This window comes from Heterocephalus glaber, unplaced genomic scaffold, assembly GCF_053883595.1.
Source record: "Heterocephalus glaber isolate CG9 unplaced genomic scaffold, H.glaber_assembly_v1.0 deba00001461, whole genome shotgun sequence".
Lineage (NCBI taxonomy): Eukaryota > Metazoa > Chordata > Mammalia > Rodentia > Bathyergidae > Heterocephalus > Heterocephalus glaber.
In genome coordinates, this window is record NW_028258308.1 from 31,806,291 (window position 1) to 31,818,460 (window position 12,170).

Here is a 12,170-nt window from a genome sequence, read left to right on the forward strand (position 1 = left end):
AACTCAGGCCCTTGTGCTTGCCAGGCAGGTACAGCACCGCTGAGCTACATCCCCAGCCCTCCTTTCCCTTTTTATTCTATCCAGGCTGTAAACCTATTGGTTAGTGCTACCCTAGCCAAGGCGGATCTTCACTTTTCAGTAAGTCCATCATCCACACCCAAAACTATGCTAAACCAATCAATGAACTAATCCAGTATCACACAACCATGATCCAATAGTCACTCCCAAAAGCCCCACTGATGAGCTCAGGAGGATTTGGGGGGACATCTAGATATAAACCATAACAAGTAGAATAATTCTTCCTATTTTATTATTTGCCAAGATTATTTTAGCTAACCTAGAGCCCATATAAATTTCTTTCCATATAAATCAGAGTAAGTTTATATATACAAAAAGTCTTGCTTGTGTTTTGATAGGAATTATATTAAATCTGTAGATCAATTTGGGAAGAAATTTTATCTTTTCTCTGTAAACATTTCCACGTGTAACCATGGTATGTGTTCCTATTTATTTAGATTTCTTGTGATTTCTTTCATCAGGATTTGTGATTTTCAGCATATAGATCATGTTTCACATAATTAAAATTTTGCATAATTTAAAATTTATTTAGATGCCTCTAAGTATCATTATGTTTTAATTTTCATTTCCATATGTTTACGGTAATATAGAAATACAAAAGTTACCTGTTTTGATCTATCTTACACCCTCACTGAACTCATTTACTAGTTCTGAGAGGCTTTTTTGTAGAGGTTTTCTACATAGAAGATCAGGCTATCTTAAAAATATAGTTTTTTCCTCCTTTCCAATCTACATACCTTTTATTTCTTTGGTTTTGTTTTTTAAGACCATGTCTTACTATGTAGTTTAGGCTGGAATGAACTCACTATGTAGCCCAGACTGGCCTTGAACTCACATCAGTCCTCCTGCCTCAGACTCCCAAGTGCTACAATCACAAGTGTGTACTGCCACATCTGGCTAAAATTGGATTGTTTGGTTTTTTACTTTTTTCTTTTTTTCAACAGGATCTCACTATGTAGTTTAGGCTGCCCTTGAAGTCATGACAGTCCTTCTACCTCAGCCTCCCAAGTGCTAGGATTAAAGGTATGTACCACCACTCCAGTTTATCTTTTATTTATTGTTCTTGCCTATTGTAATAACTTCTAGTACCCTGTTAAATAGGAGCAATGAGAGCCTTTTTCCTAATCTTATGAAAAAAGTATTCATTTTTTCATCATTAAGTATGATACTAGCTTCAGGGATTTGGGGGTTTTTTTAATAGATGCTATTTATCAAATATTTATCAACTATTAGGTATTTCAATCTATTTCTGACTTGCTGAGGATTTTATCATGAATCAATATTGGATTTTACCAAATGCTTTTTCTATGTCAAATTGATATTATTGTATGATTTTTCTTCTTGAGCTTGTTAATAAGGTGAATTATACTGATTGAGTTTCAAATGTTGAGCCAGATTTGTATATCTAGAATAAATCCTACTTGGTTGTGATGCACAGTTCTTTTGCACATTGCTGGATGCAGTTTGCTAATATTTTTAAAGTTTTCACATGTAAATTCCTGAGAAGTATTAGTCTGCTGTATGGGGGGGGTGGTTTTGTTTGTTTGTATGTTTGTGTTGTCTTTGCCTGGTTTGGATATTAAGGTAATACTGAATCTATAAAATGAGTTAAGAAGTATTCTCTCTTCTTCTATCTTCTAGAAGAGATTGTATAAGACTGGGGTTCATTTTTCTTTAAATGTTTGGTAGAATTCTACAATTAATCTGAGCCTAAAGTTTTTTGGGTTTTTTGGTGTTGGGTTTTTTGTTATTTTAGTTTTTGTTTGAGTTTTGTTTTGTAAGAGGTGGATGCAGTGTGTATTTACAGAAAAAAAATGAGAAGATGGCGTATAGAGTTTCCATATATATCCTATACTCTGTTTTCTCTATTATTAACTGATTAGTATGGTACACTTGTTATAATTCATGAATAATATTGATCATTATTATTAACTGAAGTCCATACTGTATTCAGATTTCCTTAGTTTTTTACCTAATGCTTATTCTTTGTCCCAGGATCCAGTGTAGGATACCACATAACATTTAGCGGCCATATCTCCTTAGACTCTTCTTGGCTGTGGCTGTTTCTTAGACTTGCTTTATTTTTGATGAGCTTAACAGTTTTGAGTAGTAATGACCAGGTATTTTGTAGGAATTCTCCCCACTGGAATTTGTCTGATGTTTTTCTCATGATCAGACTGAAGTTATGAGTTCACAGGAGTTAAGACCACATATACTATCAACCTGGTTTATCATTGTTAATGTTGACCTTGATCTGATGGCTAAAGCAATTTTCAAGTTTCTCCTCTGTAGATTTACTGTCACTCCTCCCCATTCTGTATTATGATCTTTGGAAAGAAAAATACATGCAGCTTACACTTATAAAGAGGAGAGCAAATTACTTTGAATTTTTCTGCAGGAGAGATTTGTCTTTTCTCCGCCTGTTTTTTTTCTTATTCAGTTATTTATTTATATAAATATGGGCTCATAAAAATTTATTTTAAACTTTAGATTATAATCTAAAACTTTTTATGTATTTTGCTGCTCAATTTGTTCTACCTCGTTCTACTTTAGTTACTATGTCTGTTTGACAAACCCCATTAATGTGGGCTTTGGGCTTCTGGAAGGTGGCATGGGGGACCTTTTAAATCATGAATAAAATTTCTTTCATGATTAAATGGCTATTCCAATTCTCTATTTTCATCTTGGTTGAGTTTTGGTGGTTTATGATTGTCAAGGAACTGGTCCATGTCTTTTAAGTTATCAAATTCATGAGTAGTTATCTGCAGTACTGGCTTATTATCTTTTTAATGAGAACAGAATCTGTAGTGATTTCTCCCACTTTTTTCTTTAAAAAATTTTTTTTATTAATATGTATTTTCCATATATAGTACTCACATTCATCATAGGGAATGTGTACCTGTACATAATAAATCTTAGTTCTTCTTTTTTCCCTCATTCCCCTTCCCTCACTTAAATCCTTCTCCCCCTCCCCATTTATAGAAGTTTTGTTTCCATTTTTTCCTTCCATTCTTTGTTTTTGTAATCCCTTTGCCCTTCCTTCCTTCCCTCTCCCCTTCTCTTGTTCCCCTTCCCATTTGAACATCTTCCTACTTCCCAATAGCCATTCTCCATTTTGCTTCATATTTACCCTTAGAGTTTCTCACACAAGAGAAACAAGCCAATATTTAAACTTGTGTGTCTTATTTATTTCACTTAAAATTATGATCTTGAGGGCCAGGTATTTAGTTCAGTGGTTCCGCCGCCTGCCTCACAAGCGCAAGGTCCTAAGTTCGATCCCTGGTACCAAAAAAAAATTATGACCTTGAGGTGCATCCATTTAGCTACAAGTGACTCTAGTTTATTACTCTGCTTTATGGCAGAGTAATACTCCATTGTATATAAATACCATATTTTCTTTATCTACTCATCTGTTGATGGACATATAGGCTGCTTCCAAGATTTTAGTATTATAAATTGTGCTGCTATAAACATAGGTATGCATATATCACTGTGGTATGATGTTTTTAACCTCTTTTGGGAAGATGTCTAGAAAACTCAGTCAAATGGAATCTCTAGTTTTAGACTTTTTTGTTGTTGTTGTGGTACTGGGGATCAAACTCAGGACCTTGCACTTGCAAGGCAGGCACAGCACCACTGAGCTAAATCTCTGGCCCTCTAGTTTTAGATTTTTGAAGAGTCTCCATACTGATTTCCATAGTGGTTGCAGCACCAGTTTACACTCCTACCAACAATAGAGAAGGGTTCCTTTCCCCCCACATCCTCACCAGCATTTGTTATTGGTTGATTCCTTGATAACAGCCATTCTTTCTGGAGTGAGATAGAATCTCCATGTTGTTTTAATTTTCATTCTTGAGTGACCAGTGATGTTGAACATTTTTTCATATATTTACTTGCTGTTTGTACTTCTTCATCTGAGAAGTGTGTATTCATTTCAGATGCCCATTTTTGGCTTGGGCGGGGTTTTTTTGTTTGTTTTTTTTTTTGGTACCAGGGATTGAACTTGGGTCCTTGTGCTTACAGGGCAGGTGGCAGAACTACTGAGCTAAATCCCCAGCCCCCAGGCTTGGGATTTAGGGGGTCTGATTATTTTTGAGTTCTTTATATTTTTAGATATTAGTCCTTCATTTGAAGAACAACCAGCTTAACCTTTTTCCCACTTTGTGGGTTATCTCTTCACTCCGCTTCACTCTTCACTTTTGATGTAAAAAAGCTTTTTCATTTGATAAGATCCCAGAAGTTGATTCTTTGTGATATTTCCTGCATGCTCAGGGTTTTGTTCATAAAGTCTTTGCCTATACCTATGTTTTCAAGAGTTTTTCCTATTCTATCTTCCAGTAGATTAAATATTTGTTTTTATATTTAGATTTTGATCCATTTTGATTTTAGTTTAGTGTATGGTGAGAGATACGGTTCTACGTTTAATCTTCTGCATGTGGAAAGCCAGTTTTCCCAGTATCACTTATTAAAGAGGTTATCTTTCTTCCAGTGAGGGCTCCTCTGTCAAAGATAAGGTAGATGAGTGTGTCTGGAGATGTTTCTCATCTTCTGTGCTGTTCCATTGATCCTCGTGTCTGTTTTTTCGCCAGAACCATGCTGTTTTTATCATGGTAGCTTTGTAACTTCAAATTGGGGACTGTGATGCTCCCTACCTCCCCCTTGTTGCCCAGAATTGCTTTTGCTATTCTAGATCTCTTCTGGTTCCATACAAATTTTAGAGTTGATTTCTCTAGTTCTGTGAGGAATGTTATTGGTATTTTGATTGGGATTGTATTAAATCTGTGTAATAGTTTCAGAAGTATGGCCATTTTTACTATATTGGCTCTCCTATCCTAGAACAGGGGATGTCTTTCTATTTTCTGATATCCTCTTTGATCTGCTTTTTCAGAGTACTGTAATTTCCAACTTATAGATCTTTCACTTCCTTTGTCAGATTGGTTCCTAAGTATTTCATTTTTCCTGATGCTATTGTGAAAGGTGTTGTTTCCCTAATTTCTCTCAGTGAGTTTATTTGGGAACAAGTATGTTATTGATTTTTTAGTGTTGACTTTGTATCCTGCTACATTACCAAAGTTGGTTATTAATTCTAGGAGTCTTTTGGTGGTATTTTTGTAATCTATGTAGAGGATCATGTCATCACTAAATAATGATAATTTAACTTCTTCCTTTCCTATCCATGTTCCTTTTATTTCTTTCTCTTTTCTAATTGTTCTTACTAATGTTTCCAGAACTATATTGAACAAGTCTCCCACTTCATTCTTGATACTGCTAATTTGTGTCTTCTCTCTTTTTATTTTTTAATCAGGCTTGTTAGAGGTTTGTCAATCTATCATTTCCAAGAAGCAGCTTTTCATTTATTTAATTTTTCTCTATTATTTTCCTGTTTTGAATTTCATTGCTTTCTGTTCATTTTGTTATTATGTCCTTTTTATTTTATTTGGGTTTATCTTGCTTTTTATCTAATTTTTAAAAATAGGAACTTATATTATTGGTTTGAGATTTTAAATTTTCCTTTTTTTTTTTTTAATACAGGGTCCTGCCTTATAGTTCAGGCTGGCCTTGAACTCATGGCAATCCTCCTGCCTCAGCCTCTTGAGTGCTAGGATTACAGGCATGTGTCACCACACCCAGCACTTTCATCTTTTCTATCATGAGCATTTATTGCTATAAATTTCCCTCTTACCACTCCATTGGCCATATTCCATTTATTTTAATAGATTATATTTTTATTTTCATTCAGTTCTATGTGCTTCTTAGTTCCTTTGAGTCTTCCTTTTTTGTTTGTTTGTTTTTGTGTGGGGGATAGAACTCGAGACCTTGCACTTATGAGGCAGGTGGCAGCACCACTGAGCTAAGTTCCGGGTTGAGTCTTCTGTTTTGACTTATGGATTACTTAGGAGTGTGTGGTATAATCTCCATGTTTAGATATTTTCCTGTCATCTTTCTATTACAACTTATAGTTTGATTCCATTATGACCAGAGAATATATTTGTAGTATTTCAATTCTTTTAAATTTATTGAGGGTTGTTTCATAGCCCAGGATATGATATATCTTACTGAATGTCCCACAGGTATTTGGAAAAAAAATACATGTATTCTGTTGGTGGGTAGTATTGTGATTTAAATCTAAAATGATCCCCAAAGGCCTCATGTTTAGACATGGGACTTTTGGAAGGTGTTTGGATCATGGGGGTGCTATACTTTTTAGTAGATTAGTTCACTGATGATTTCATAACTGACTGTGCTGTTTAGAGGTAGGTCTTGGTCAGAAGAAGCAGGTCACTGGGGGCATGACCTGGAATGGTGTGTTCTTGTGCCCAACTCTTCTCTTTTCTCTTTGTTTCCTGGGTACCATGACATAAACAGTTTTGCTCCACCAGGTCCTTTTACCATGCCCTTTCTACTTTGAAGCTGCCTGACCTGATCATGGGTTGAACTTGCTGAAACTGTGAGCCAAAATAAACCTCTCCTCCTTTAAATTCAGGCATTGGGTATTTTGTCCAAGTGATTAGAAAGTGAATAATACAGGTGGAGTGTTCTATAGATGTTAATTAGGTCCTGTTGGTTGATTATGTTGTTTAGATTTATGTTCTTGATCATTTTCTATCAGTCTAATAGTTCCATCAGTTGCTGTCAAGAGAATATTGAAATTTCCAAATATAATTATGAATTTGTTGATTTCTCCTTTTAGCTCTACCAGGTTTTGCTTCACATATTTTAAGATTCTGTTGTTTGGTTCATATACATTTAGGATAGTTACGTCTTCCTTAAGGATTGATCTTTTTACCACTCTTTTAGTCCCTCTTTGTCTCTTGTAATTTTCTTTTGTCTAAAGTATATGTTGTCAGATAATAGAATCACTTCTCCTTTTTAAATTAATATTTGCATGATATTTCTTTTTTCCATCCTTTTATTTTCAACTTACTTAGGTCGTTGAATTTGGAGTGATTTTATTTTAAGCAGCATAGTTACACCATGCCTTCTATTCATTCTGTTAGTCTCTGCTCTTTGATTGATATAGTCAGAAAATTATGTCCAAGGTAATTATCTAATGGTAGTGTGTAAGTATACAATTATTATTATTTGTTTTATAGTATGGTATTTGTTTTCTCTGGTTCTCATTCTTCTGCTCCTCTTTTCTTATGTTCCTACAAGTTGCTTGAACATTTATTAGGACTTTCTCCAGATTTACTCATAGTGTTTTTGAGTGTATGTCTTTGGATAATTTTTGTAATGGTTTCTCTGACTGTTACAATGTGTGAATAAAACTCTCACAGTCTATTGGTATCAACACCATTTCGCTTTATCTGTTATTCCTTAGTAACAGCAGTAGTTTTCGGCAGGCTTTTCTTAATGTATCCATTCTCAAATTGTTACTAATAATAAATGTAAGATGACTATTTAGGATTAAAGCAGCCATTTGTCCTCTGGGTTGTAACACACTTCAATTCATAACATCCACCTTACTTTATAGATGCTGTTTGGCTCAAGATTGTTATGAAAATTTAAGCTAATAAAAATTAGATTAAGTCTTTGGTGTGGTACTCGCACCTTTGTATTGAATGTCAGAGTATTACAGTACAGTATTTAGTCTGAGAATCAAGAAGCCCGAGTAGTTCTGCTGTTAATATTAATGAGCAGGGCCAAGGATTTAGCTCAGTGGATCCGCCCGCCTGCCTCACAAGCATAAGGACCCAAGTTCAATCCCCGGTACCAAAAAAAACAAAAACCAAAAATACTAATGATCTATGTGACCTTGAAAAAGTCACTTAAACTCTGGAACATAATACCTCACGTGCAAATGTAAGAATTGGACTCAGTGAGCTCTGTGAGCCCTTCCTGTTCTAAAAATATCCCATATGCTACAAAGACACAACAAATTCAGTGTGGCTATGTGATCAGGGCAGCAAGAATTGAATGCTGAGGCTTTTCTTGCGTTCAGAGTTTAATAGGGAAAAGGTAGTCTGTGCTCAGCCCCACTTGACTCACTTAATGATATTTCCTGACCACGACTCTTCCTCTCCATCCTCATTAGTATAATAATAATAACTCAATTATTAAAGTTTTCATGCTCATATGATAACCTACACCATCAAATTAATCTGTCACGGGTATCCTTGCTTTCCACCTCTTTCCTGATAATTCACTGCATTCTGCAGTCAGGGTAATTTGAGAATTGTAGGTTTTTTGAAGGGGACCTCAGAAACAGCTCCTCTAGTATTTCTCAAACTCTTTTCCTTTTAAGAGCACCCAAACAGGGCAGGAGATTTAGTGCAGTGGTTTTGCCACCTGCTGCGCAAGCGCAAGGACCTGAGTTCAATCTCCGGTACCAAAAAACAACAAAAAAAAGAGCAGCCACACATACTTGTACATGACTCGGTGATTGTACTAGTCTTTTTCATTACTCTAATAAAATACCTGATGCTGGGTAATTATAAAGAATACAGGTTTATTTTGCCTCACAGTTCTAGAGGTGCAAGGTCCAGGGGTTGCAGCTGGTGATGGCCTTCACGCTGATAGAGTCCCAAGGGTGTGGGGCGTTCTGCAATTGGGGCAGGGAGAACCAGTATGTGCATTCCCTCTGATCTCTGTCTCTCTCTTCACAGGCTTCTACCCTGATAACCTTGTCTCGTCCTAACTGCTTCCCAAAGTCCCCACCACAGTGGACCAAGTTTCCATCCTCTTAATACCACACAATGGGGATCAAATTCCAGCACATGAACCCACAGGGTACATACTTAATCCACACCCAAACCATAGCAATAGCGTAAACACCTTTTCAAAATTCCATATTCTCCTCTCAGAGATTCACAAATCATGATTGTATATCCAAGGCTCTGAGAAGTCCCACAATAGAGAAACCTCAATTGTATTTAATCTAGAGTTTACAAAATATTTATTAACATATGTTAGAACTAGTGATCTAAGTAATATAATTGGGAAATGCTAATTAGCTTATTTTCTAGATAAGAAAACTTGAGTTAAGAAGAGTTAAGTGATTTGTGCAAAATCACAAGTCCACTTAGCAGCGTAACTGGCTCTAAAACCCAGGCTTTCCAAATTCCTGATAGTCCAGTATTTTTGTATCATACCACATCATTCCCTGTGAGCTAGGTCATAAGGCTGCTGAGTAACAATTGAATATGACCTTTATTTCTTAAAGGAATATAAAACTATTTACTGATCACTTCTGTCATTATTTACAATAAAACAGTTGGATAACATTACAATTACTATAAAGTTATTTTCCTGGCTTCTACCAAAACAGTAACCCAAATACTAAAAAGATTGAGTCTACCTGTGAAGAACAAGTTGGATGGCAGTGTCCAAGCTGCTGCGGCTGGAGAGGAGTGGCCAGAACCTCTTAAATATCCACATTTTCACCCCTGTACCTGGTGGAATTCTGATTCATCATGGATAATCTCTCACACGGAGACATCCAGCTGAGGGCTAACCAGCTCACTGATGAGTCTCTGGAGAGTACAAGGAAAATCCTGGGCTTAGCCATTGAGTCTCAGGATGCAGGAATCAAAACCATCACCATGCTGGATGAACAAGGGGAACAACTAAACCGCATAGAAGAAGGCATGGACCAGATAAATAAAGACATGAGAGAGACAGAGAAGACTTTAACAGAACTCAACAAGTGCTGTGGCCTTTGTGTCTGTCCTTGTAACAGGACGAAGAACTTTGAGTCTGGCAAGGCCTATAAGGCAATGTGGGGAGATGGCGGAGGCAACTCACCTAGCAATGTGGTATCCAAGCAACCAGCCTGAGTCACAAACGACCAGCCTCAGCAGCCAGCCAGCAGTGCAGCCAGCCGCAGATACATTAAATGTGTAACTAATGAAGCCAGAGAAGATGAGATGGAAGAAAACCTGACTCAAGTGGGCAATATCCTGGGAAATCTAAAGAACTTGGCCTTGGACACAGGCAATGAAATTGAAGCTCAAAATTGAGAAATAGACCGGATCACAGAAAAGGCTGACACCAACAAAGATCGTATTGACATTGCCAATACCAGAGCAAAGAAATTCATTGACAGCTGAAGCTACTGCTGTATTGCATTACCATTTATTCACTTCTGTAGCTGTTCCTCCTACGCCATTGCCCTGTCAGAGTTGGAAATTTTGATCTCACACTGCGCTAATCAGAAGATAATGTAGAAGAGGGCCCAGTGTAATAGCCTCCCTACATTATTTTTTGTTTCTCTTGAAGATAGATTACTGCCAGCCTTCGCTATTCTCTTTTTCTATTCATACTCTTAGATTGGTTTTCATATATCACATCTAGTAGGAAAGGAGAAGTATCGCCCTCTTCAGGAAAGAAGAACCTCAGCAGGTTCTTTTGCTTTCAAGACTTGGAAGCACTGCCAAAGACAGCCGTAAAGAAGGCAGCTGTGGAAATATTTTTTTTTTATGTTTGTTGCCTTTGGTTTGTAGTAAGTGAAAAAAAAGAGAAAAGAGGTTTTTACCTCAGTAAAAATATTCAGGCCACAAAAAAACAAAAAGTTCCATAGCCACAGTAAAGATCTAGTGATATTTAGTTTTTTAAATTGCAGTTTTTGCCAATTAAGGATAATGCTTGGTTTTGAAACTTTTATACACAATATCTTTATCCTACATCACCATTTTATAACGCCTGCCTGAAAGAGTAGAATAAAATGTTTTTTAAATAAATTTTATTTTATCCCATCCCCCCCCAAGCCCCTTCCCCTCCCTATATACAAAAGCTTTGTTTCCATAATATGAATTTTTTTTTAAGTAAGCTTAGCTGGGCATGGTGGCACATGCCGGAAATCCCAGCAACTGGGAGGCTGAGGCAGGAGGATCACCACAAGTTCAAGGCCAGCCTGGGCTACATAATGAGTTCAGGGCATTTTGAACTCTAGAGATTCATGCATGTACATAGATTCTGTGATCCCAATTCATACTGCACATACAGGAACACTTGTACAGATGAGTGGCTTTTTATTTTCATTATTAGAAGTAATATCACTGTCCTATTACAGACCTATTATCCACATAAGCTTCTTATTAGTCTTTGAAGAAAAAATGTAAATATATATGTCTAACACAAGAATCTCTAAATCAAGCCTTAACTTCTTTTGGAAAAATTTGACAAAGTATGTGAATTCAGATTTACCTCAGTACTAAGAATTATGTTTAGATAAGAAACAGAAAACTGGACTGGGGGCTTAGCTCAGTGGCACCGTGCCTGCCTTGCAAGCACAAGGTCCTGAGTTTGATCCCTGGTACCAAAAAAAAAAGGAAGAAAGAAACAGAAAACTTATTTTGATCTCAGGTAGAAAAATAGATTTCTTTGAGTTTTATCTGGCTTTATATGTTAAAAAGTTACAATGGTATTCTCTCACTAAAAATGATTTGGAAACTACACCTTTGGTTTAATTCTTAGTGATTTCACTGTTGTTCTCTTAACCTTGTATAGTGAACTATGTCCAAAATTGAGTTTTATGTAGGTCCCAGACAGTATTACGGAGTATAATCAGTATCTGTCCCCTTTCTTTAAAAACTAGCATCTGCACACTTCAGAGCTGTCAGTATGGGTTGGTTCCACCAGTAACCACCATTTCTTACCATTAAATTTTGTAACTAACTAATGGTATTATTCGTTCAAATGGGTAACTTGTTTCTTTGCCTGTTGTTTTTTGTTTTGTTTTTTTGTGCCTTTTGTTTTGGAGGCAATAATTTCATTAGCTTTTGTTTAATAAACTGAATAAAGCAGAATTCTGTAAATCAAAAAAAAATCCAATAGAACAAGTTGGATAAAGGAAAATATGCAGGTCAAATAATGTAGATTACAAAAATGTATTCACTCATTTATTCCAGCAAGTAGTAAATTGTGAACACTTCTAATCATCTAAGTAGTTTTCCATGAAGCAACTTTTAGACCCTTCATGAGTCATGAGCTTTTCGTACAAAGATTTCAAGTTATTGTAAGGGAATGGCTCACTGGAGGACTCTGTACCTATTCCCTTAACATGTCTTGCTTACCTAGTTCAAACAAACCAGGTTTTGCCTAGTTTACTTATTTGGGTGGGAAAGTTGTTGGTAGTAATACAATTTTTCCTT

The 12,170-nt window shown here is 36.2% G+C and overlaps 1 pseudogene; it reads left to right on the plus strand.

The window, feature by feature from the left end:
- The first annotated feature begins 9,362 nt into the window (after positions 1-9,362).
- On the plus strand, positions 9,363-10,304 carry LOC101722872 (synaptosomal-associated protein 23 pseudogene; annotated as a pseudogene).
- The last annotated feature ends 1,866 nt before the right edge of the window (positions 10,305-12,170 follow it).